Source organism: Rutidosis leptorrhynchoides, chromosome 7, assembly GCF_046630445.1.
Source record: "Rutidosis leptorrhynchoides isolate AG116_Rl617_1_P2 chromosome 7, CSIRO_AGI_Rlap_v1, whole genome shotgun sequence".
Lineage (NCBI taxonomy): Eukaryota > Viridiplantae > Streptophyta > Magnoliopsida > Asterales > Asteraceae > Rutidosis > Rutidosis leptorrhynchoides.
The window spans coordinates 55,989,959-56,016,659 of record NC_092339.1 but is presented as its reverse complement, the minus strand read 5'-3'; the positions used below and the strand labels follow the sequence as shown (position 1 = coordinate 56,016,659).

Genomic DNA, 26,701 nt, shown 5'->3' with positions numbered 1-26,701 from the left:
CTCTCCCTCTCTTCTATTTTCTTGATTGAACTCATATTAACCATCACCACCATATCGACACCCATCACCCACTCTATACACCGTCGACCAAAACCTTGAGAAAACACCATCAAACAATCACCATCGCCACTATTATACGTCTGTTTCTATTCAGTCCGTAACAAACCACCTTCAAACAGCATTAACCATCGACTACCCAAATAATCACCATGGTTAGTGCTACTATTATTTTCGATTCTTATTCCTGCTTCATTCTTGATCTAGTCGAATTCCATACACGCCTTTTATACCTACTGTCGAACACTTAAATTAAAGGAAAAGGCACAAGTTAAAAAGTTGGCCAACTTGATTATAGTAATATGCGTTTAATAATTCTCAAGTGGGACAAATAGGAAGCTTGTGGCCAACAATTACCTAATACCATTTGGTTATTAAAAAGAAAAAGAGGTGACGATGCAATATAAAAACATGATATATATATTTTGTTGTTGCCGACGGCTACCAAGTGGGATTACCCCACTCCCCATTCCTTTTCAATAGTGGGTAGATGATTGAAAGCAATTAACGTTCAACTACTTTAAATGCATCTAGTTTCAATTTTAAAGAGCCCCCCACAAGATACAATATTACGGGTATTTATCTTTACACTTGGGCTAAACTAATAGTGGGACTAAGTAAATGGTTCGCTATGTTTTAAGTTCTAGATGAGCCAACATTAAAACCTTGTTAAGAGTTAGAGATTAGATACGATGATGAGGTTAATCAATTAGTTCTAGCGACTGTAAAGGTGGTTGTTATATGATGATACGAACATGGTGATGATGAATTAAAGACGAATGATAAATGATAAACGGTAATGAATATGATGATGTTAAAATGGAATGAGGTGATACTTAGAAGAATATATTTGGGGGTTTTGTAATATGATGATGAAAACAGAGATATACGTGATATATAGAAGTAAGGTGCATATAATAACAGATAGAAATAGATGGAGCAGATGGTTTAAGAGTGTGTGTGGTTAGCGGGAGGTCGGTTCGAGCCCTATCTGGGGTATTATTTTTGAAAAGCTCTTTAAAGGTAGTTTTATTATTTTCATTATTATCATTTTTATTATTATTATTATTATTATTATTATTATTATTATTATTATTATTATTATTATTATTATTATTATTATTATTATTATGAACATAAGTATTATTATTATTAAAAATTATTATCATTATTATTATTATCATTATTTTTATTACTAGTATTATCATTTTCATTATTTTTACAAAAAAAATAAATATTATGTATATAAAATTATACTTATAATAATATTACATATTATAAACATATTCTTATTTCTTTTATATAAATATTCATATATAACAAATGATGTATTTTAATATAATATTAATCATATATAAATATTAATATAATTATATAAACATCAGTCATTTTTTAAAGAATACATACAAATTAAATATATATATAATATATAATTTAAGATATAATAAATTTGTTCAATTACAAATGTATGTGTTAATATATATAAATGATATAGGTTCTTGAATCCGAGGCCAACCCTATACTTGTTCAATGTCGTCATATGTATTTTTACTACAAAATACAGTATGGTGAGTTCATTTGCTCCCTTTTACTCTTTACATTTTTAGGACTGAGAATACATGCGCTGTTTTTACAACTGCTTTATTAAATGCTTTTGAAATATATTTTGAACTATGAATACATGAAATGCTTTTATAAATGTTTGACGAGATAGACACAAGCAAAACATTCCTCGAATGAATTATTATGCAGACAGAAGTTCTGCGGATTATTATTAAATTATGTGGACATGATAATTGCCACCATTGAATTATGTGGACATGATAATTGCCACCATTGAATTATGTGGACATGATAATTGCTACCAGTTGATGTGAATGTTATATATCGAGAGAATGATTTTATACACAGGATATGTGTATGTTATTTTTGTGCACAAGATATGTGTACGGTTACTATGATTTATGAAAATGGTTTCGTACACGAGAAAGAGGTACTGTATTTAAAAGATATCGCATGTACATTACAGGTGGGTATAGGATTCGGGCCCATTTGTACCATGCAGCATTTAAATCTTGTGGTCTATCAAAATGATGAATTTTATTGTTTTATGATAATCCTATGAACTCACCAACCTTTTGGTTGACACTTTAAAGCATGTTTATTCTCAGGTACAAAAGAAATCTTCCGTTGTGCATTTGCTCATATTACATGGAGTCGTTCATGGCATATAGAGGTCAGAACCTCGCAATGGGACCAACTGTTGAAGACTTTATCCATATGGATTAGGACGGGTCGTTTCAGACACGATTAAGCGGCGAGTACATCGAAATGCCTTTTTACAGCTAGAGGCGCGTCGGGTATTATAGCCATGCAAAAAAGCAATCATCACAATGTCAGTAAAAATCCGTCTGTCATTAATGCTTGAAACGTTTTCCCGATGTAAATGGGAAGTGTGAAGATTTGTTTGGAATACGTTATCAAAAGTTTAACAACTTAATCATTTTTCAAATGCTTAAGTCATTAAACTGGGGGACTTAATGGTGTATCCTATTGTATACACGCATAAAGGCACAATATTCGCATGAAAATAGCATCAGGAACACTGAAAACAATGGTTTTGTGAAACTGTCCGCCAAGCGTTCTCCGCTGTGCAAGCTGCTTCCGACATGCATAAGTCCTGAAATCTGCCTAGCGCTTAAGCCCTGGACGGAGAGCGCCACATTTAGCGTAAACTTCGGATCACGAATAACAGAACGTATCATCATCTGACACGTGTTTCCGAACAATCCGGTAGATCTGTCACTATAAATAGACCCCTTGGGTCGTCATTTTACACATTCAGACATTCTGACAACTTGTGAGCAGAGACTTCACCTTTCTCTCTCATATAGTACTTTCTCTCACTAGAAGTCATCCGGCTAACAGCTAAACGCTAAACAGACAACAGATTGATTAAGCCACCCCACAGATTTCTAGATCTGTGAACCGGGTCTGCAGGGATTATTTCTCGAGGGTAAAAATCAGTTGGCAACACTCTCCCACCTTTAGCTAGATCACTCCTAGTATTGTGCTAACACACTAAGCCTTCCCTACCTCAAAATAGGTGTTAACACAATGCAAATTATTTACCGAGCCCTAACTCCATCCGCTAATCATACCTTCCCCAAATTATACACTAAATTTGCTAAAATTAACCGCTGATTAAACATGATTTCAATTCTTTGTTTAATTCATCACAAACGCCATTCAATCTTCTGTTCATTTCTTCTCCTCCGTTGTGCTGAGATTGAGACCATACGTAATTAGGTTCGTATTTTATTTACATACAAGTCTACTCTAATTACAATATGATATGAATATCATAAATATACGGAGTATCTATATAGGAATTAGGTTTTCATGACATTCGATTTACGTTGATTATTGTGCGGAGCTAAGTTTTGATGATATTTGATTTACGCTAATTACTTGTATCAGTATATCTATTTAGGAATTAGGTTATCATAAATATATTTTGATTATATATGGCTTATATTAAGCTAGGGATTAGATTTTAGCTAATTTGTTTCCTATTTTTTAGCTCATCTGTTTTGCGAAAATCAAGGTAGTGTAAGTTAAATTTTGATAATAGTGAGTTAACTGTAGTCGTAGATGTTAATATTTAGTAACTGCTCAAACCCTCAGATTCTCATTGTGCCTGTTTATCATGGCTAGCTGATTGGTTAAGTCGTTCCATTACATAGATAAATAGAAGATAAGTGAGATGAAGTCAGATAAGGCGATTGAGTATTAAGCCTAGATTATTATTATTGCATACAGCCTACTGATAGGTCTGCTCCAAAGCATAGATTATTATTGTATTCATATATGATAGACTTTTTGTAACAAAGTGTTAATTTATCATATTAACCATTGGTGGCGACTCTTCAGATTTAGAGTTTTCATCAGAAGATGAATCTTTAGATTTAGAGTCGGAAAGCATGTCGAAGAAGTGAAAAAACAACTCAAAAGTCAGAATGTCTACATTATCTGCATATAGTTTTTAATATCACTGATCAATTTCTTTAACTAACCTTCACTTTGTTTTTTCCTATCACCAGGAGTGTTAGAAAGCATAGAAGATCGAAACAAGGAACTCAGGAAAATCAACAAAAAGAAGAACGATTTGAAGGTAGTTAAAGAGGAATTGCAGTTACATATGACTGTGTAACTGTCACTGGTAATATATCACTAACATTTCCTATAAGTAAGTGCAGGCTAGCTTGGACGAGTATGAAAAGGAGCGCCAAGATGAGGATAAAAAAACAGAAAAACTTATTAGCAGTAAAAATAATTTACTTGCAAAGCAAGAAGAGTACTCCAAGAAAATCAGAGAATTGGGTCCATTATCCTCAGATGCGTTTGAAATGTAATCTTAGTCTTTTGACCATTGTCTGTTGGTACAGTTTCAATTGCTAGGATAGTTGATATGGTGAGTAGCTTTTGTAAACCACATTGCATTTTGTTTCATTGTTTTGTCCTCTTTTAAGATGTTCATATGAAACAGAAAAGGAGAGAAGGACAGGAAGTTTCAGCAATTGATAGATACGGAATTGCTCATTATTCAAAAAAGAAAAAAGAGATGATAAATGAAGAGGCAGAAAACACTTTGGTAATTTTACAAGAGCATAATTAACATTAAGTTTGTATTTTAATTTTACTTTTATTTATTAAATTTATTAATTTGTTATAAAATCAAGCTGGTATGTTATGCAGAAACAATTGCAAATTGAGGAAACTAGTTCTTCATGTACTGCAACAGAGATATGTTTGAAAAACGCTCAAACGTATTCCTGGATACGTAAAAGGGTGTTCAACTTCAACGAAACATGTTTTGGCTATAGAAAATTTAAGAATTGATTTAGAGTCTGAAAAGAAAAGATCAACAACTTTGGAGGAACGATCAACAACTTTAGAGGAACTAGTTTCGGGGTTTCAGCAAGAGCAATCTCAGTTTCACGAGGAGCAAAACTACATGGAGGAGGAAATGAAACTCATGAGAAAGGAGTTAGTATGGTTATCTAAGTTGCAACCTCAAGATACTGTAAGTTCATATAAATCTTAAAAAGTTGCATTTTTCATTTGAAGAGGTCTAGATAATGGAATTAGTTGATTCAAATCAATCAGTTAGTAAAATTATTTGTATTTTTTGTCTGCTCAATTAGAAACAAACATGTGAGGCATAGTGCACTGATATTGTTAGATTTCAGCATGTTTAAGAAGCATCTAATGTTGTTGACAATCCCTTGCCATTAAGCAAGTAGAATAGTTTGAGAAGCAGCATTTGCAAATGCACTAGCTGTCCCCTTTAGCAAGTTTGCTATGGATGATTTGCAGAGAAAAATTATAAAACGCTTAGTAAAGAGTATAATAATCTACCAAGTGCCTGATGTTATATTAGAAGTTAAGCATCTGCTGCTTAAAAAGCAAAGCATGGTATTTGGCTTCAACTTGTTGTAATGTGTTAAATTCACCATTTGTCTCATTATCTATTAAAGAAATGTTTACACAAGCATGGTATGGCGTTATTATTTAGAGCTTATGTATTTTGGCTCGCTACTTCTTGAAATTCTCATTTAGTTATTTTTAAATAGTTTATAAGTTCATGGACTATATTCACTTAATTCATATTGTCCGCAGGATACTCAAGATCATCGTAAGAAGCGTAGGGAGAGCTTAGCCAAGAAGAGATCCACTGCAGCATAGATCGATAGTGTTGTGATTTTGTAATTGAAGTTGAAAAACTATCAAATGTAGGGATCCGCAAGTACATGCTTGATTTTATAACTAGTTGGTGTAGGATGAGTTGAAAGTTTAAACTTTGTTATATAACTACTATTTTATGTTTAAATGATTATATATATTTGGTTACTCGATATAGAAAATAATTTTCCTGAAGATCAAATTTCAATAATTGTGAGCATATTTCGGTGAAAAAAAGTGACCACTATTGGTTCACAAATAGTGATATGAGTGACTACTTTTTAGTCACATATGGTTAATAAGAGTGACCTTTTTTTGGTCATAAATATTCAATTTGAGTGACCACTTTTTAGTCATAAATGGTCAAAAGAGTGACCACTTTTTGGTTACAAATCATCAATATGAGTGACCACTTTTTAGTCACAAACCGTCAAAATGAGTGACCACTTTTTGATCACAAACCGTCAATATGAGTGACCACTTTTTGGTCACAAAACGTCAAAATGAGTGACCACTTTTTGGTCACAAACGGCCAATGTGAGTGACCATATTTTTGTCACTAATAATATTGACCATAAAAAGTGACCACGATATCTTAGTCACTATAGTGACCAATTTGAATTTTTGGTCACTAACTAAATTTTGTGACGGACCTATAGTGACGAAGAGTGACCAACAAATTTTGGTCACTAATTTAATTTAGTGACCATTTTTGTATGATTAGTGACCAAATTGTGCTCGTCAGCCCTTTTTTCTTGTAGTGAAATGGATGTTAATTTCAACTGTGTCCCAACTTTGTGTAATTATAGTTTGGCCCCATACTAGGTATGTTAATCAAAACCAAATCACACATGATTCACAAAGAGATTAACCCTTGTACCTTCGCATGAACCTTTTATACACAGCTTCAGTCATCAATATCAACATATACCCAGTGGCGAGTTTAGCAGTAGTGGTGTGGGGTCGAAGAATCTCACTATTTTAGAAATTTTTATATATAATGTACTTTACAAATTGTATAAACGCTACTAAATTTAATAATAGGACCTCATATATTTTAAAATTTTATAACTTTTTTAACGTAAACAATCACTAAAGTACCCTTTAAATATAATTAGTTTTGAAATTTTTGTTTGAGATCAAATGAAATTTTATTCTGGATTCGCCACTCCGTATACCTTCACATGTAATCATATACTAAGTAACATTGTTAAGAATTAAATAATTAGTTCGATCTTTTCAACAAAGCACATGCTTTTGAAGTAGGTAGTTTAAATCATAAGATGACTCATCATTGGAATTAAATAATTTCCACTATCTCTCTACATTAATATTAATATTAATATTAATATTAATTTAATAATGTGAGACTAAAATAACGAATAAAGAGGGTCCACTATGGCCTATAATATTTCATTGTTTACGAAAGTTCAGATCGACCAGATTTAAGCATTTCCCAGTCCATTTTGCCGGCACCCATGGTTTCACTGTTGAGAAGTAGGTAGCTTAATTGTTAATTATTAAGGATTAAACAATGATTACCATTTCCACTACTACCTAGCACCTTAATTAAATATCGAAATGAGAAGTCACTTATTTTCATTAGACATCAAATAGTCCTGCATTAATCTTCTTTTCTGATTTTTTCAACAATTTTTTCTTAATTTCTTCCTTCACCACTGATGTTCTGATCATTTTACTTACCCATGACGATGCCATTTAAAGACTCGGAGCACCTCAGTATACCATTTGAGCATATAGTACAAGCCACCGAAAACTTCATAACTATTATCGGAAAGGGTGGGTATGGCCCTGTTTATAAGGGACAACTCTCACTCTCCGGTCAAAGGGAACTTACCACCGTTGCTATAAAGCGTCTCGATACTAGAATTTCTGGTCAAGGGCTTAACGAGTTCTTAACAGAGATTCAGTTGCTATCTCGTTATAAACATCCAAACCTCGTCTCCCTTCTTGGTTTTTGCGACCAAGGCCCTGAAAAAGTTCTTATCTATGAATATGCACATCGCGGTAGCCTCGACAAGTTCCTACGTACATCTCCGGATTCAACGTGTCAGCTGACATGGATGCAGCGACTAAATATTTGTGTCGACGCAGCCCGTGGTTTAGATCACCTACACAACCACGTTGCAGAACACGAACGAGTAATCCATAGAGATATCAAGAGTGCTAATGTTCTCTTGGATAGTAACTGGAGGGCAATGATTGCGGATTTCGGCCTTTCCAAAATAGGTCGAGCCAATGAAAATGAAACTTTTATCTTCACAGATGTGAGTGGTACAAAGGGTTATGTTGATCCTGCTTACCATCGTTCTGGGATATTGACCAAAGAGTCGGACGTTTATTCGTTTGGTGTCGTACTTTTTGAAGTCCTATGTGGCCGTTCCTGTTTCTATATGGATATAGTAAGTAAACAAAGATTATTGCCTCAACTGGCTCAGAGCATGTATAGAGAGGAAACACTAAATCGGATAATTGATCCTACATTGAGTGAGTACATGAACACCAACTCCATGAAAAAGTTTTCACGTATTGCATATCAGTGTCTGCTAGAAGATCGACAAGGACGCCCGTCAATTGATGTCGTACTACAAGAACTTGAGAAAGCCTTAAAACTGCAGGTAATTAAGTGTGTACACATCTCAAAATTTCTTAATTAATGTAGGAAAGATTACCTAATTTAGAACAAACAACACAAACGTTGTCAATTTTAGTTATAATGAGAAAGCTCTTGTTTTGGTGTTTATTTAATACTCCTACTAAAAACATAGATGTGGTTTGTGTTTCAACATACTTTTAACTAATTTTTTTTTTTTTTTTAAAGCATACTTAACTAATTAATATATGAATATCAGGAGAACGCGGATAAAGCCCATGTATCATTGACAAATCGAGAGATAAAGGAGAAGCTAGATTCACATGTGGCATACACTACTAGAAACGACCTTTACACGAATCCCTCTAACGAAGTTCTCGTCAACAGGGGCAATGAGGTACTTACGAAAGCATGCTATACTATGCTATATATTATTTTGTTCTGATAAACATTGCTAAACATGTTGACTAAATTAAATTATTGTTCTGAGTTCATTGTGTCCATTTCAAAGAAATAAAAAATGTTTTATCAAATAAATAAATTATGTTACATAAAAGACAACTAATGATTGGTTACACTTTGCAGTTACTGTATAGTGGTGATGAGGGTAACATTCATGAGATCCAATCAGAAGTGACTTTATCTCGAGGAAACTGGACACCCATATGTTTGCCTGAATCTTGGTTATCTCTTTATCCTTTTGTGACATTTTTATAATGTATATTTATATATTTATATTTATATTTATATTTATATTTATATTTATATTTATATTTATATTAGATTTATATTTATAGTGTAGTAACATCTACATAATTAAGCTTAATATATTACATACTGTGCTCGATCTAGCTTCTAATTATACGGAGTATTTGTTAGCACCTTGGTAATTAATCAGAAGTTCAATTTTCGTTACTTGGACCTATATTAAAACAAGTATATATAAGGGATTTACAGAAATTTTAGGGTTTTTGAAAATTCCGGCCCTTATTCGACGGCCTATCTTGCACACCATCAAAGACGCGCCTGATATCTATCGATATAATCAACTTGTTCCCAACAAATGTCGTGTTTAAAATGACTTGTTATGACCCAGGGATGAAGATGTTCCTAAGTCGAACCACGCAGAGTTGAGAGTTCTTTCAAACTTAGTTGCTACCAGTCATTGTACAGGAGCGCAAGATAAAAGTTTTTGGGAAAATGCGGGGTTGACTGTTAATATTCTTCTCAGGAAAAAGTCAGATTACAATGACTTGCTGGTTAAGGTATGTTACTGACATGTGTTTTCTCAGATTAATTTAGAAATATTGCCTTAATAAACTTGAATGAGTCCAACCCTGCTTTATCACGTTGCCGCTGCAAAATCTGCATATAATTTATTTATATTATTTTGAGCTTATAATAAAACCTTATTTAGGATGTTTGGTGTATTCAAAATACATTTTGGACCTCTTTTGACCCATTTGAGTTTTGGCAAAATTTATTTGCCGACCAGTCTGATATCAAATACAACCCAATACACAGATGTATGGTATTGCAGGTGATACTGGAAACACTTTATCTGAAATCTTTGTTAACCGGATCACAGAAAATGTCGAAAACACCACTTAATCTCAATTTTTGATTGGTTTTCTCTGTATTTATTTCTTTCTTTACCTAGTTCCTAATTAGATGGCGCATGTCATGAATGTCTTGCTTTTATAGAGTTTCTCGGATATAAAGAAGTCGTTGGATAACAATGGAGGACGGTTTGGAGATTCATATATCAGGCATTGTATTACTATAATGGAGCTCTATAAAGAGGTTAATTATACTCTCAACCAAAGCTATGATACATGTATTACTCTTATTCGTGGTTATATCTCAATCATGATGTACAAAACTATAATATCAAAAACAAAATCGAACATCAAGAATTTGATCCTCAATCGGCGGAGTAGATTCATTAATTTAATCAAATTTCGATTGTTACAATTACAATGTCTGAAACTATTACTATGAACTCTCAAACTTTTACTTGCTAGAACTTAAACTAGTTATGTAAATTGTAGTGTTTAACCTATCTGGTAAGTGAGTTGTATGCTCCATCCCTTAATTTCATTAAGTATTTGATCCCCAAAATTCTTAGTTACACCTTTTACACACACTACCTCACCAATTCCTTCTCCCAATCCGTTGTAATCCTTCTACCTTAATACATTGTGGACATTGTTATTGATACTGAATCTTTTATCATCATCATAATCATTAGCACAGATCTATACATCATCATCATCTTTGTTGGGTGCAAACCCAATCCCACATTGGTTGGGGATAAATGCCAAGGCCAATATATAAGCTCGTGGGTGTCTCCCTCTACTACCAATTGGTTTTTGAGTACTTTGGGACTCATGAATGTAATACGGTTGGCGCTTGTTGGGTTGTGATCGGTCCTATTAGTGGTATCAGAGCTCAGCTCAGTTAGCCCAAAAAAAAAAAAAAAATTATAATGTGGATGAATCGCCCCTCGGCTTGCCAACGATAATGGATCCTATGTGTGCCTTATATCAAAGTCTCCCTAATTGGGCCCAGGTCAGGTTGAGTTTCCAGGGCAAGTGGCCCGCGATATAAGATGAGTGGATTCTGTATGGAATATTGTTCAAGGGGGCGCCCGGTTTGGTTGGGGATAAATGTCAATGCCAATATATGATAAGCTCATGTGATTTTCCCTCTACTACCAATCGGTTTTAGAGTACTTTGGGACCATGAATGTTATACGGTTGGCACTTGTTGGGCTGTAATCGGTCCTATCAATCTTTACATATATCTTATTGCTCACATACGGTCTAGAAGATCATAGCACGAATTCATCATTTACTGATTAACATTACTCACTAAACTTTGTTCTTAAACTCAGTTGGTATCTAGGTGATAATACGTATACTACCAAAATAACCAATTGTATACTTAATTAATATTGAGAAATTGGACCTTCAATCTTCCACTTCACATCTTCGGTCCTCTAACTTTAGCACCAGGTTTCCTTAATTACCTTGATGTTAAAGTTAACACATAGTAACAACTAAATTCAACACAAATCATACCCCAGATTGAGATTGTACAAATTTATATATTTCAACACTTTGTTATTTGTAGGTTACTGGCTGTGCTGAAGATGCATCGGGGAGACTTTTATATGAATCTGTTGCCTGCATTAGAATCATAATATCTGGTGTAGCACAAGGTCTGAAAGCTTCCATGGTCATCAAACATGCTGAGGTAGCAAAAAACACTCTTAAAGAAATATTGGATCAAGCTAAAGCATCAGGTGTCATAGATGCTTTGCTTTCTTGCTTAGTGACTTGTGGTGCAAGTCTCATGTCTGGTTCCTCAAATTTGTTACGTGCTGCTTGTGAAGCATGTGAGGCTATTTGGTCACTAATACATGCTTTTGAGATACAATCAACAAAAGAAAATGCACCTCTATTTCCACTAAGCTCAATTTATACCCGTTCTTCGAAAATGAATAACATTAAAGGAGATGAAGGTGGACCATGGATGGGTACAGATTATGAAAAAATAGTGGAAGCGGTGACAGAAGCATTCCTCAGGTCCGAAGCTATACGAGTTGCGATCTTCTATTGTCTTCGCCAGCGCTTAGTCGCCTCGTGGTCTTCTGTAATTCAGGTGATAATTTAGGCTTTCTAAGTAAAGTTAATTTTAAGGGATTAAGGGTCAAATAATTGCTCAATATATATGGTATGTGTCAAAATGGGTTAGGTGAACCTGAAACTCTTTTCTTTTTGTTTGAAAACTTTATTTCTGTCAAATATGAGTAAACGGATTACATTAACCAATTACAATTCCATTAAATATTTGATCATGGATTACCTGAGAAGATAAATATTTTCTTGTTTCAGATAATTTTAAGGTGTTGCCTGCAAAATGATTTGGTTGCCCGTGTTGTATGTGGTCTCTCTAATTCTTCGGTGGTTGGTGGAGGTGGTGAAAATACAATCATTTCAGAGGTTTTTTCAATAATATCTCTTTGTGCTTCATTCGATCTACAACAAGAAGACACAAACAACAACCTGAAAAGTACAGTCTCTGATGCAAGTGACTTGGTTCTCCATGCATGCCTTTTTGTAGCTTCAGTTGCACAATCCATAGATGATCGGTCTAAAGGATATACTGCAGTTATTATGCTTACATTGTACCCTGAAACACAGCAGTCACGCCTCTCTGACCTAGCCTACCATTATTCGTTCACTGGAATACACAATATTAAACCCCATTCAATGTCTGCCATGCTGGCGCTTGCATATATGTGCTCCCTTGAATAAAATGAGTCTGTTGCCACATTAATTCGTGAAATAGCCGTTCCTTTGATCCCATCGAGTGCCACACTTTGTGATTATCTGAGGATGTCAATAACAGGCGCTCAAGGTGGTAAATTCATGCTCTCATACTGGCATGGGATGAGGGATGGGTGCGTGGTTTTGTTGTATTTCAGATTACTTTGGGGTGGGCCTTTAGCTATTCAGGACTTAGGTAGCTGTGATATCCCCCAAAGTCTTATTGATTTGTTAGGAAACAAGCACCAGCAATATTCAGATGAAATTGGACTCTCTCCTCTTGGGGTTGTGTGGGCAGTTTGTTCATTAAGAATGTGTCTTAAAGGAGGCAGTTCAGTTTTTCGCCAGGTGTTGCTTACAAGTGAAACTGTAAAAATTTTATGTGATTTAATATCTGATGTCCATCTTAAACCTTTACAGTACTGGGTTGGACCTAGTGGAGGGAAATTTGAAGTAAAACGTACAGTTAATCAAGTAGTTTACCTTTTGAGGTTTCCATTTGAGGCTTCTGAAGAGAGTTGGGAACTTGGAGACATGGACTCTGCAAGTAGGAAGGATATGGTTATAGAAATAAAAGCAAGCATGGACAAGTATATTCAAATACTTTTAGAGGTGTGTATATATATTTACATACATTTTATCTCTGATGTTTTATCATTCCTGTTTGAAAACAAATTTACAAATCTTCTAAATCTTCTTCAGGTAGGACTTCCTGGGAAAATAATCAATTGTTTGGAACATTTAGAGTTGAAGGATACTGTACCATCTCTTCACCTACTAGCCTTAATGGTAGATCATCGGTCACTGGCTGTTGAACTTGTTGGGAAAGGACTCTTAAATCCACATTTAATGAAAAGGTTACTTGATGATTCATCACCCACTAATGTTAAGTCATGGGCTCTTCAAATAGTTTCAAAAGTAGCAGCAATGGACAAGGTCCGTACTTGCTACTGTATTTGATAGTCCCAATCTTCTTCTATATTAGTACACGCTTGTTTACACATGGCTAGACATCATGTGATAAGATAAAGTTTCAAATAAAATAATTTAGTTCCTTAAAAGATTAACGTTAGTTGACTTACAGATTTCCTCTCCGTTCCAATAACTCGCCATTTCGGTTCAACATTCCCTCACCCTTTTGTTGAATGAGTGAACTATAATTTATCTTTGTGAAGTTTTCTTTCCGACCTAATCTTATTTCGATTTTAACTTCAATAATAACCTTAATTGATAATTACAAGGAATTGAATCACTGCTTGAAGGTCTTATCAAAGTTAATTTCAGAGTTCGCGTTATTTTTGGCAAAAAAAAAAAAAAAAAAAAAAAAAAAAAAAAAAAAAAAAAAAAAGAGTTTTCTTATAAATGAGAATCCAATATATTACAATTCCTAGTTGTCTAGTAGTGTGTATATTGTATTGTAGAAATCTAAATCGGCATAGCCATTTTAAAAATTATTTTGAATATCATAATTATCGTGTGTTAACAAACAAAATTTGGAAGGCAGGAGTTTTATAATCAAATAGATGGAGCAGATATCTTACAACAGTTGAAAGGATTCCTTACACATGAAGATCCAAATATGCGCGGTTGGACGTGCGATGTGATAGGAAAAATGTGCTTTCATAGCTCTTACTTTTATAGCTTATTGGTTAGTATTAAACATTATTTTCTAACAAAAGTCAGACATATATATATATATATATATATATATATATATATATATATATATATTACAACAAGATGATTGTATATTTTGTAAACAACATTGGTCAAACATGTGTGTTTTTTTTATTTCCTGATTGCTTGATGCTCTTTATATTATAGGCAAAGCACAACATCATTACTCAATTGGTTAATCGGTTATTTGACAAGGACGACTACCCCCGAGGATCTGCTGTCAATACTGTGAGATTCCTTTGTGTTTTAAACTAGTTATTCTGCAACAATTTTTTTAATTATATAATATACTGGATGAGCACTTCCATGACATTATTTATTTTATAGATTATCATGTTAACAAAAAATAGTGACTTCTTTTATGAAGACCTGAGGATATGTATACCCATATTAGCAAAACTGTTGCTTTCAGCCGAGACGACTAATGATAGAAAGAATAATGTTGCTAAATGTCTTTACAATCTTTCTTACCACTCGGATAAAGTTAGTGAAGATATGATATCTAAAGGAGCAATGGAGATATATATATATATATATATATATATATATATATATATATATATATATATATATATATATATATATATATATATATATATATATAATCTTTCATTTATTTATATTTATTTGATAACATAAACATCAAGTCATACCACTTTTGATATTCAAACTGTATATATACTATCGAATTTTACAATTATATCTTTTTACATGATTCTTGCAGGCTTTGTTAAAGGTGGTAGAAGATTACTCAGTTGCTGCACTCGACCCAAGCAGGATTGAGGATGTTAAAAGTTCGCCTCTATATGAATCTCTTGATGCATTAGATATGATGTGTAAACATTCACCATGTAGAAAGTTCATCCGTTCATCACATGTGTACCAGGTTATTGAAAAACTACGTCAGTCACCAAATGAAGACATTGCTAGCGTTGCTACTCTCTGTTTCAAAAGAAGTAGAAAACTTTTCATGTGATGTGTCATCCCCTTCGTTTATAGAATTCTGTATGTATAATCGGGTGTATGGAATAGTAACAATAAATTAATGAGTTCAGATCTGCATATTGACAACTAGTTATTACACCTAAGATGGTATTCTTATTCCCCTGCATTTCTTGTCCTACCTTTGTAATTGTATCGTTAGTATACAATCAGAGGCTTGTGGTTATGGCTTGTTTGTCTAGTTTCATGGAATTCATGTTTATGAATGCACATAAGTGCGCATATTTTTTAGTGCCTAGGTTTTCAGTTTCCTTATTTTGTGTTTGCTAGCTTGTTTTTTGAACTGCAGATTATATGAAAGAAGCCCTCTAGCAAGTCGCTAGAAAAAGGCTTACAATAAATGTACATTCTTCAATCAGTGACTTAATTAGCCAACAGTCCCAATAAAGTTACAGTTGGTTTTACTGATAGGAACAGTGACGTTCTTTTATACTACTCGTATTATTTATTAAATGACAAAGTTACAATTGTGTTTTTTGTCTCCGGCCCTCATTTTCATATAATTGTTTTGATGGTTTGGGTTTTCAATCTGATGGGTTAGCTTAGACCATGCGCTCTCAAATGTTTTGTTTCACAAGTAGGTAGCTTAATGATCAAGATGACAAGTCACCTAAGATTAATTGAACAATGATCAAGATGACACGTCGGCTAGGATTAATTAAACAATGTTCAGTATTAGTACATACATTAAAAACTACTACGCCTCGTATAATTCTAACTAGCTTATAGCCCGGGTATTCGCGGGGCTACTGAATGAATTTGATACGAATTTCATACTGTAATTTGATTTTATTTTATAGTTTTTAATTCTTAATAGGTATATCAAGGAACGGTAACGGACTAACATCATGCTGACGTCAGCATGGTTTTAGCAATATTGTCTTTCAGTATTTTATTTTTTTTTCTTTTTTAAGATTTTTTTTTTTTTTTAGAAATGTTTTTTTCCGGCTCAATTATTTGGCCCAACGAATTTCATATGGCTTTAGCAATATTGTCTTTCAGTATTTTGTATCGATATATGTATATATGCACTGTATATGAATATGAATATAGAAAGATGATGAACACAAGATGAATCTGACTCTGTTTTAATCAATATATTGGGCCAAGATTACAAGGTTAGGGTTACATGAGGTTTGAGAGTATTTGTGGGGTATGTGTGACAATAGGTGGTGAAGGACTAGGTGTAAAGTGAGAGGAAAAACTTGGTGTTTAAGCTAGTGATAAGGTATTTATACAAGCTAATACAACAACAAATCATATCTATATTTTTGGACCTAACACCGGGTGAGGCAGCCCGTGTGGCTTGGATTGGCAGTCTGGGTGGAGTGCTCATGTGGCTTGATTTCTAGTTCTTCTGACTTGGTCTCTTGGTCGTAGCTTAGTTTTTTTATCATTTTCGCTCTAGATTCTTCGTTTATGTCCGTTTTCTCGATTCTTCTTATATCGTCTTCGTTGATCTACCAAATAAAGCAATAAACGCTTATTTTGTCGATAAAGTTGATTAATTTATTAATTTAGGACTCGATATCGGGGGTAAAAACATGACTTTTTAGCCGATTTCAAACATTTCTACATTCGGACTAAGAATAACATCCCAACACTACCAAAGGGTCGATCGTGTCAACACCAATAACCGTAGTACCGGATTAAACAACAAATTTCACTTTTGAATTAACCTTGTCATAATGATCGAAATATGGGCCAGTTGGCCACGAGTGTCCATTTTTTGGATCGAAGCTAAACCACTACCACCCGCATTCGGCTCAGAATTGTCGACGGGATTTGACTCAGAATTTTGTTATTTATATGGAATGTTTGAGTGAAATAAATGAAGTACCTGCATAAGTTTAGCGAATTCCAAACAACAATTGTGCAAAAAATTATAGAAATATTTCTTAAATACGAATAATTTATTTACGAATATTTAATAGTTTGATTTTTGCATATAAACATGAATTTAAAGTCTTTCAAAACCAATAAAAAATAAACATGAATTTAAATAACCATCTGCCATGTTTTCAAGGAACAGACTTTGAAGAACACAAATCAAAGGTACAGACTTTCAAGAACACGATTCAAGGGTTTATCAAAGGTACAGACTTTCAAGGAACAGGCTTTCAAGAACACAAATCAAAGGTTTAAATCTGACTCAAGGAAACCCAAATCAAGGGTTTATCCAACCCGATCGGATCTGTTTATTACATCCTTTTATTTTTTGTAGATCGGTGATATTAGTGTTTAACCTGGATCAATTGATCGAAATTAAACTAGCAAAAGACCGAAAGCCTAATGAAAAGAAAAGCTTTGGAGTTCAATCCATATTCATGAAATTGAGATTGCAAGAGAGAGAATTGTATTCTGTTACAACTGAAAAACTGCCTTAACTAATTAAATTTTGTGTATTTAACCTACAACTAACGGTATTGACAACAGAACAATTGGGCGAGATGAAGATGATGACCAGGTCACGTGAGTGCCACGTGATTTCATTTTAAACGTCTGCACGTGCTTCGCACGTGGTATCATATCAATCCCCTTCCCTTGAAAGAATGCTTGACCTCAAGCATTGTCAAACACAGAAAAATGAGGGTAACGTTGAATTAAATCCTCCAAATCTTCCCATGTTGCATCTTCCACAGAACCTTGCTGCCATTGAACTAAAGCATAAACGACAGCTCGATTGTGACGTTTCATCATTTTCCTATCCAAAATCTTCCAAGGCACTGGAGTGATGATGCCTTGGCTATCCATAGCTGGTAGCACAGCCATTTCTGTCATTGGTGGTCCTCTGTAGGCTTTTAGCTGGGAAACATGGAATACAAGATGAATTTGACTTGAGTTGGGCAATTTCAGCTGGTATGCCACCTGTCCCACACATTCTGTAACTTGAAATGGGCCATAATACTTGGGAAAAGTTTATTGTACTTGCCCATTCTCAATGTAACTTGCCTATGGGATTGTAGCTTGACATAAACCCAAGAATGAACTGCTAACTCTCTATCTATTCGTTTAGCATCAGCATGCTTCTTCATTTTGTCCTGAGCTCGTTTCAAGTGAAATTTCAACATGACAATAGCTTGTTCTCTAGCCTGCAAAGTCCTATCCACAGCTTCTAATCTACTTTCACCATTAGTGTATGTAATTGGGGTTGGTGGAGCCTGACCATAGAGTACCTCATAGGGTGTGGTTTGAATAGAAGTATGGAAGTTTGTATTGTACCAAAACTCAGCTAGTGGCAGCCACTTTGACCATTCTTTTGGTTTGTCACAAGTCATGCACCTTAAGTAACATTCCAAACACCTATTGACTACCTCAGTTTGCCCATCTGATTGTGGATGGTAGGCAGTTGAGAGATTAAGAGTCACCTTCATCATCTTGAATAATTCCTTCCAAAAAATGCTCAAAAACACCTTGTCATGATCACTTACTATAGATTGAGATAGACCATGTAGCTTGTAAATGTTATCCAAGAAGGTTTGTGCTACTGTGTACTAGCTGTAAAAGGATGACTTAAAGCATTGAAGTGACTATACTTACTAAGCCTATCCACCACAACAAAAATAACACTTTTACCATTGGACAAAGGCAATCCCTCTATAAAATCCATTGTAATATCAATCCATACCTTGGTTGGAATCTGAGTGGCTGTAGCAACCCAGGATATTGGCTCAGATCAGGTTTACATCTTTGACAAACATGGCACTGCCTCACAAAATGTTTAACCTGTTTCTTCATTTTTCTCCAATAAAAACAAGCTACTACCTTTTGACAAGTTGAAGCTACCCCTGAATGACCCCCATTGGAATTATTGTGGCAATAAGCAATTATACTTTGTCTTAAAGAATCATCACACCCCACAACCAGCTTGTTCTTCTTATACAGCTTACCATCTTCAAGGGTGTATTTATGATACTTGGGATCCTTTTGTTGTACCCTGGATTTGATTAACTGCAAGTCAACATCCTTATCTACACTTTCAAGCACTTTTTCATAAATGTCAGACATAATTGAAGTAGCACAAATGTGAAATAATGAAGCATGTCCTTCTACCCTTGATAGAGCATCTGCAGCCCCATTTTCCAGTCCACGTTTGTATTGGATTTCATAATCCAATCCAATCAGTTTGGGTAGACATTTAAGTTGAGTTGGAGTAGTTAACCTTTGACCCGAAAGATACTTAAGACTCACATGATCAGTTACTATCTTGAAGTTCCTATCTAGTAAATAGCCTCTCCACTTGTCAACTGCATGGATAATAGCTAAAATTCCCTTTCATAGGTGGATAAAGCTTGATGCTTTTGAGACAATGTCTTACTAAGCAATAGGGTACCCTTGTTGTTGCAACACTGCACTAATACCAATGCCAGATGCATCAGTCTCAATGACAAATTCATGATTACAGTTTGGCAGACTTAACACAGGTGACTGTATCATTTGCTGTTTGAGTGCATTAAAGGCAACAGTAGCTTCTTCACTCCATTTGAAAGCATCCTTTTTTTAACAACTTGGTTAAAGGTTGGCTTATGATTGCATCACGTTAGTGTAATACGGATCAAGAATGATAAACAAAACACTAACGTGAAGTGCTTGGATACTACTCGCGCACGAGTTCATAAACAAGAATGCAAAGCAATTCTTAAACGAAATAATAATAGTTTTTTTTCAAAAAACAAAGATAGATCCCCCCCCCCCCTTCCACGTATTACATATTGGAATCATATATAGACACGTCTTACGTAACAACTTGGACTCGGGTACACCACTTGGACTCTGACTTCTAATAGGATAAGAATAAAGAAACTTATCTATATCTTAATACTTAAATTTAAATAATAATAATAATAATAATAACTAATAGATAAATATTTAGACTCCATCATTTATACATGGTTCCACATCAGTTTAATAGCCTCAATTTTGGAAGGATCTGTTGAGACTCCTTTAGCAGAGATCACATGGCCTAAATACTACACCTTGTGGGTAGTAAAAACACATTTGGATTCTTTTGCAAATAAAGTGTGTTGTTTCATTACTTCCAACACTTGTTGTAAATGTTGAATGTGATACTTCATATTTAGGGTGTATACCAATATATCATCAAAGAAAACTAAAGTAAACTTCCTCAAAAAAGGCTTGAATACCTCATTCATCAAGGATTGAAAAGTTGATGGTGCATTAGTAAGTCCAAAGGACATTACTAAAAATTCATAGTGACCATCATGGGTCCTGAAAGCTGTTTTTGCCACATCATCATCAAACATCCTAATTTGATGGTACCCTGACCTAAGATCAAGCTTTGTGAACACCTCTGAACCCCCAACTCATCTATCAGCTCTTCTATAATTGAAATTGGAAATCTGTCTTTAATTCTTTTGGCATTGAGCTCTCTATGGTCTACACACATCCTCCAAGTTCCATCCTTTTTCTTCACCATCACAATAGGAGAAGAAAATGGGCTATGGCTTGGCCTGATCACTCCAGACTCCAAAAGCTCTTTAACCATAACTTCAATGGCATCCTTTTGTGAAGGTGGATGCCTATATGGTCTCACATTAACTGGTTGGGTACCTTCTTTCAACAAAATTCTGTGATCACAAACTCTTCTTGGTGGTAATGACTTGGGTACTGCAAACACATCAGCATACTACTTGATCAACCTTGTAACTTCTACATTTGGTGCTAAATCTATTGTTGACTCATTTACAGAGTGTTCTACTTGCATATTGCATAACTGAATGGGATATACACAAAGTCACATGACATTCAACTGACTGTTCCACAATCTTTGCTAACCTTTTTCCCTCTACCATAGCAACATATGATCTCTGACCTCTCAGAATTACATTACTTCCATCATATTTAAAAGCCATCATTAACTTTTCAAAGTTCCATTTGATATCGCCTACTTTCTCCAACCATTGAATTCCAAGCACCATATCACAACCCCCAAATTTCAATAATAGCATATCACTTATAAACCTATGACCATTCATCTGCCATTGAAAGTCAACACACTTAGTTGCTGTTAAGGTCCTATTTCCACCAGGCACAAACACATGTAAAGGTCCAATACTACTAGCCACACAGCCTAACTTTTTAGGTACTGCCATATCTAAAAAATTATGTGTGAGAGTCAATTAAAATCTGAATATTGCATTTGTTGACCTGACCTTTAATCCTCATAGTTTGGTATGTGCATTCATGGAAATATGAGGTGCATCTGAACTGACCATTTCTTGCCCTTCTTCATCATCATTGTAAGTGGAAAATTCATTATCCATGGCTTCATTACATTCATCTTCCACCACCACTTCAATAGAATACAATTGCCCTGGACACTTACGTCCTGGCACATATTTTCGATCACAATAAAAACACTGCCCTTTTGATCTCTTTTTCTTCCAACTCTTTTTGACTTAACCTTCTTCTTGGCTGATCAAAGTTAGGACTCTTCAACTGTGTGCTACCACTATTATATGGTGTACTTGGTAAAGCCAATTGAGTAGTTGCAGCAGGAAGTGATTGAGTTCTTGATACACTATTGTTTCCATACAAATTTCTTGAAGCTTGACTGAATGAATTAGTCCTTGAATTTGTAATAATTGGAGCATATCTTTTACTTGTAACAACAGTCATGTCCTCTTGCAGCTTACTAAAATCATCTTCAAGAGACTTTGGCTTGAACATTCTCATTGCTATTTCAATATCATTTTTAAGCCCTCCCAAGAAAAGGCTTATAGCATGCTTTTCACTTATATCCAGCTTATTCAATAACTCTTCTAACAGATCATGATATTCTGTAACTGTACCAGTTTGTCTTAAATTCTTGAGTTCTGCTAGTGGATCTTCCACAGTGGATCCAAAACGTTTCTGAATTGCTGCTTCATATAACTCCCAATCTACCTCTTCACCATGGAGTTTGATGAATTGTTGGTGCTAATTCAAAGCCTTGCCTTGCATATGAATGGAGACTATCTTGATCTTTTCATCCTCTTCGATGTGATCCACATCAAAGAACTGTCTGCTCTTATAGATCCACCCTTTGACATCACTACCATCAAACTTAGGATATTCTAATTTTGTACATCTGGTCCATTGTGCATTCCCTCTTTTACTACCTCCTTCACTTGCTTTCACCTTCTGCAATTCATTTTGGAAATGTTGATGTTGCAGAAACAAGCTCGCCATTTGCTACTCCATTTGAGTCTGAGAAGCTTGAACATTTTTACTTAATTCTTCAATCGTTGCCTTCAAAGCCTCGATTGAACCTTCATCCATTACAGGACTGCTTCTGGTTGAATTCACCATGATTAACTACCACTCAGTCAATCCACAGGATCGTTGAGCTCTGATACCACTGATATTAGTGTTTAACCTGGATCAATTGATCGAAATTAAACTAGCAAAAGACCGAAAGCCTAATAAAAAGAAAAGCTTTAGAGTTCAATCGCCAATGATATTCATGAAATTGAGATTACAAGAGAGACAATCGTGTTACATTTTGTGTATTTAACCTACAACTAACGGTATTCACAACAAAATAATTGGGCCAGATGAAGATGATGACCAGGTCACGTGAGTGCCACGTGATTGCATTTTAAACGTCTGCACGTGCTTCGCATGTGGTATCATATCAATCAGTTCCAAAGAAACACAAATCAAGGGTTTAAACCTGCTTTTACAGTCTAAGTCACCAGAGATAAGAATGGCTATTACACTTGTAGTGACTCGAACTTTTCCATGTTTATATATATTAATTGAGATTGATATTTACATGACTAAATGTTTCCAATGTGTTAAGCAATCAAACTTGTTAAGACTTGATTAAATGAAATAAGTTTCATATAGACAATTGATCACCCAAGTTGACCGGCGATTCACGAAAGTTACAAAATTGTAAAAACTACATGTTGTGGTATATATAGACATATATATATATGGTTGACATGAGATTATGATGAGTAATTATCTCACTAAGTATATTAACAATGTGTGATATACATAAGAAATGAGATTACTAAGTTAAGAAACTCGAAATGATATATATAACGATTATCGTTATGATAACGTCTACTAAATATATATGTATCATATTAAGATATTGATACACTATATTTAACATGATAAAATGATATTTAAATATATCATTAAGTGTGTTAACAATGAATTACATATGTAAAAACAAGACTACTAACTCAAGAATTACGAAACGAGACTTATATGTAACGATTATCGTTGTAACGATATTTTAATGTATATATCATATTAAGAGATATTCATACATCATAATATCATGATAATATAATAATTTAACATCTCATTTGATATAATAAACATTGGGTTAACAACATTAATTGAGATCGTTAACTTAAAGGTTTCAAAACAACACTTACATGTAACGACTAACGAAGACTTAACGACTCCATTAGAATGTATAAACATGTTGTGTTTTGATATGTATTCTTACACTTTTGAAAGACTTAAAGACACATATCAAAGTACTTCTACTTAACAAAAATGCTTACAATTACATCCTCGTTCAGTTTCATCAACAATTCTACTCGTATGCACCCGTATTCGTACTCGTACAATACACAGCTTTTAGATGTATGTACTATTGGTATATACACTCCAATGATCAGCTCTTAGTAGCCCATGTGAGTCACCTAACACATGTGAAAACCATCATTTGGCAACTAGCATGAAATATCTCATAAAATTACAAAAATATTAGTAATCATTCATGACTTATTTACATGTAAACAAAATTACACATCATTTATATCTAATCCATATACCAACGACCAAAAATACCTACAAACACTTTCATTCATTAATTTTCTTCATCAAATTGATCTCTCTCAAGTTTTATCTTCAAGTTCTAAGTGTTCTTCATAAATTTCATAAGTATAGTTTCATAAAAATCAAGAATACTTCCAAGTTTCCAAGTCTACTTCCAAGCTTTCTAATCCATTCCAAGTAATCATCTAAGATCAAGGAACCTTTTTTATTTACAGTAGGTTATCTTTTTAATTCAAGGTAATATTCATATTCAAACTTTGATTCAATTTCTACAACTATAACAATCTTATTTCGAGTGAAAATCTTACTTGAACTGTTTTCGTGTCATGATTCTGCTTCAAGAACTTTCAAGCCATCCAAGGATCCTTTGAAGCTAGATCCATTTTTCTCATTTCCAGTAGTTTTATCCAGAAAACCTGAGGTAGTAATGATGTTCATAACATCATTCGATTCATACATATAAAGCTATCTTATTCGAAGGTTTAAACTTGTAATCACTAGAACATAGTTTAGTTAATTCTAAACTTGTTCGCAAACAAAAGTTAATCCTTCTAACTTGACTTTTAAAATTAACTAAACACATGTTCTATATCTATATTATATGCTAACTTAATGATTTAAAACCTGGAAACACGATGAACACCATAAAATCGGATATACGCCGTCGTAGTGAAACCGGGGGCTGTTTTGGTTTGGATAATTAAAAACTATGATAAACTTTGATTTAAAAGTTGTTCTTCTGGGAAAATGATTTTTCATATGAACATGAAACTATATCCAAAAATCTTGGTTAAACTCAAAGTGAAAGTATGTTTTTCAAAATGGTCATCAAGATGTCGTTCTTTCGACGGAAATGACTACCTCTTTAGTAATTGACATGTAACTTAAATTTCTGACTATAAACCTATACTTTTTATGTTTGGATTCTTAAATTAGAGTTCAATATGAAACCATAGCAATTTGATTCACTCAATACGGATTTAAAATGAAGAAGTTATGGGTAAAACAAGATTGGATATTTTTGATCTTTTTAGCTACGGGAAATGTTTAACAAATCTATACAAATCATATCCTAGCTAACTTATATTGTATTATACATGTATTCTAATATATTATGTAATCTTGGGATACCATTGACACGTATGCAAATGTTTTGACATATCATATCGACCCATGTATATATATTATTTGGAACAACCATAGACACTCTATATGCAGTAATGTTGGAGTTAGCTATACAGGGTTGAGGTTGATTCCAAAAATATATATACTTTGAGCTGTGATTTAGCCTGAGACGTGTATACACTGGGTCGTGGATTGATTCAAGATAATATATATCGATTTATTTCTGTACATCTAACTGTGGACAACTAGTTGTAGGTTACTAACGAGGACAGCTGACTTAATACACTCAAATCTTTAAAACATAATAAAAATGGTTGCAATTATATTTTGATCATACTTTGATATATATGTACATATTTGTATAGGTTCGTGAATCGATCAGTGGCCAAATCTTATTTTCGAGGAAGGAAATATCTGTGAAAGTGAGTTATAGTCCCACTTTTAAAATCTAATATTTTTGGGATGAGAATACATGCAGGTTTTATAAATGATTTACAAAATAGACACAAGTACGTGAAACTACATTCTATGGTTGAATTATCGAAATCGAATATGCCCCTTTTTATTAAGTCTAGTAATCTAAGAATTAGGGAACAGACACCCTAATTGACGTGAATCCTAAAGATAGATCTATTGGGCCTAACAAACCCCATCCAAAGTACCGGATGCTTTAGTACTTTGAAATTTATATCATATCCGAAGGGTGTCCCGGAATGATGGGGATATTCTTATATATGCTAAAATGTCCCGTTCTTATTGATTAAAAACGTTCCATATTAATTGATTTCGTTGCGAGGTTTTGACCTCTATATGAGACGTTTTTCAAAGACTGCATTCATTTTAAAACAAACCATAACCTTTATTTCATCAATAAAGGTTTAAAAAGCTTTACGTAGATTATCAAATAATGATAATCTAAAATATCATGTTTACACACGACCATTACATAATGGTTTACAATACAAATATGTTACAACAAAATAAGTTTCTTGAATGCAGTTTTTACACAATATCATACAAGCATGGACTCCAAATCTCGTCCTTATTTAAGTATGCGACAGCGGAAGCTCTTAATAATCACCTGAGAATAAACATGCTTAAAATGTCAACAAAAATGTTGGTGAGTTATAGGCTTAACCTATATATATCAAATCATAATAATAGACCACAAGATTTCATATTTCAATACACATCCCATACATAGAGATAAAAATCATTCATATGGTGAACACCTGGTAACCGACATTAACAAGATGCATATATAAGAATATCCCCATCATTCCGGGACACCCTTCGGATATGATATAAATTTCGAAGTACTAAAGCATCCGGTACTTTGGAT

General features: G+C 34.0%; 1 pseudogene; it reads left to right on the top strand.

Moving 5' to 3' along the window:
* The first annotated feature begins 7,508 nt into the window (after nucleotides 1-7,508).
* On the top strand, nucleotides 7,509-15,480 carry LOC139859255 (serine/threonine-protein kinase TIO-like; annotated as a pseudogene).
* Nucleotides 15,481-26,701: the final 11,221 nt, after the last annotated feature.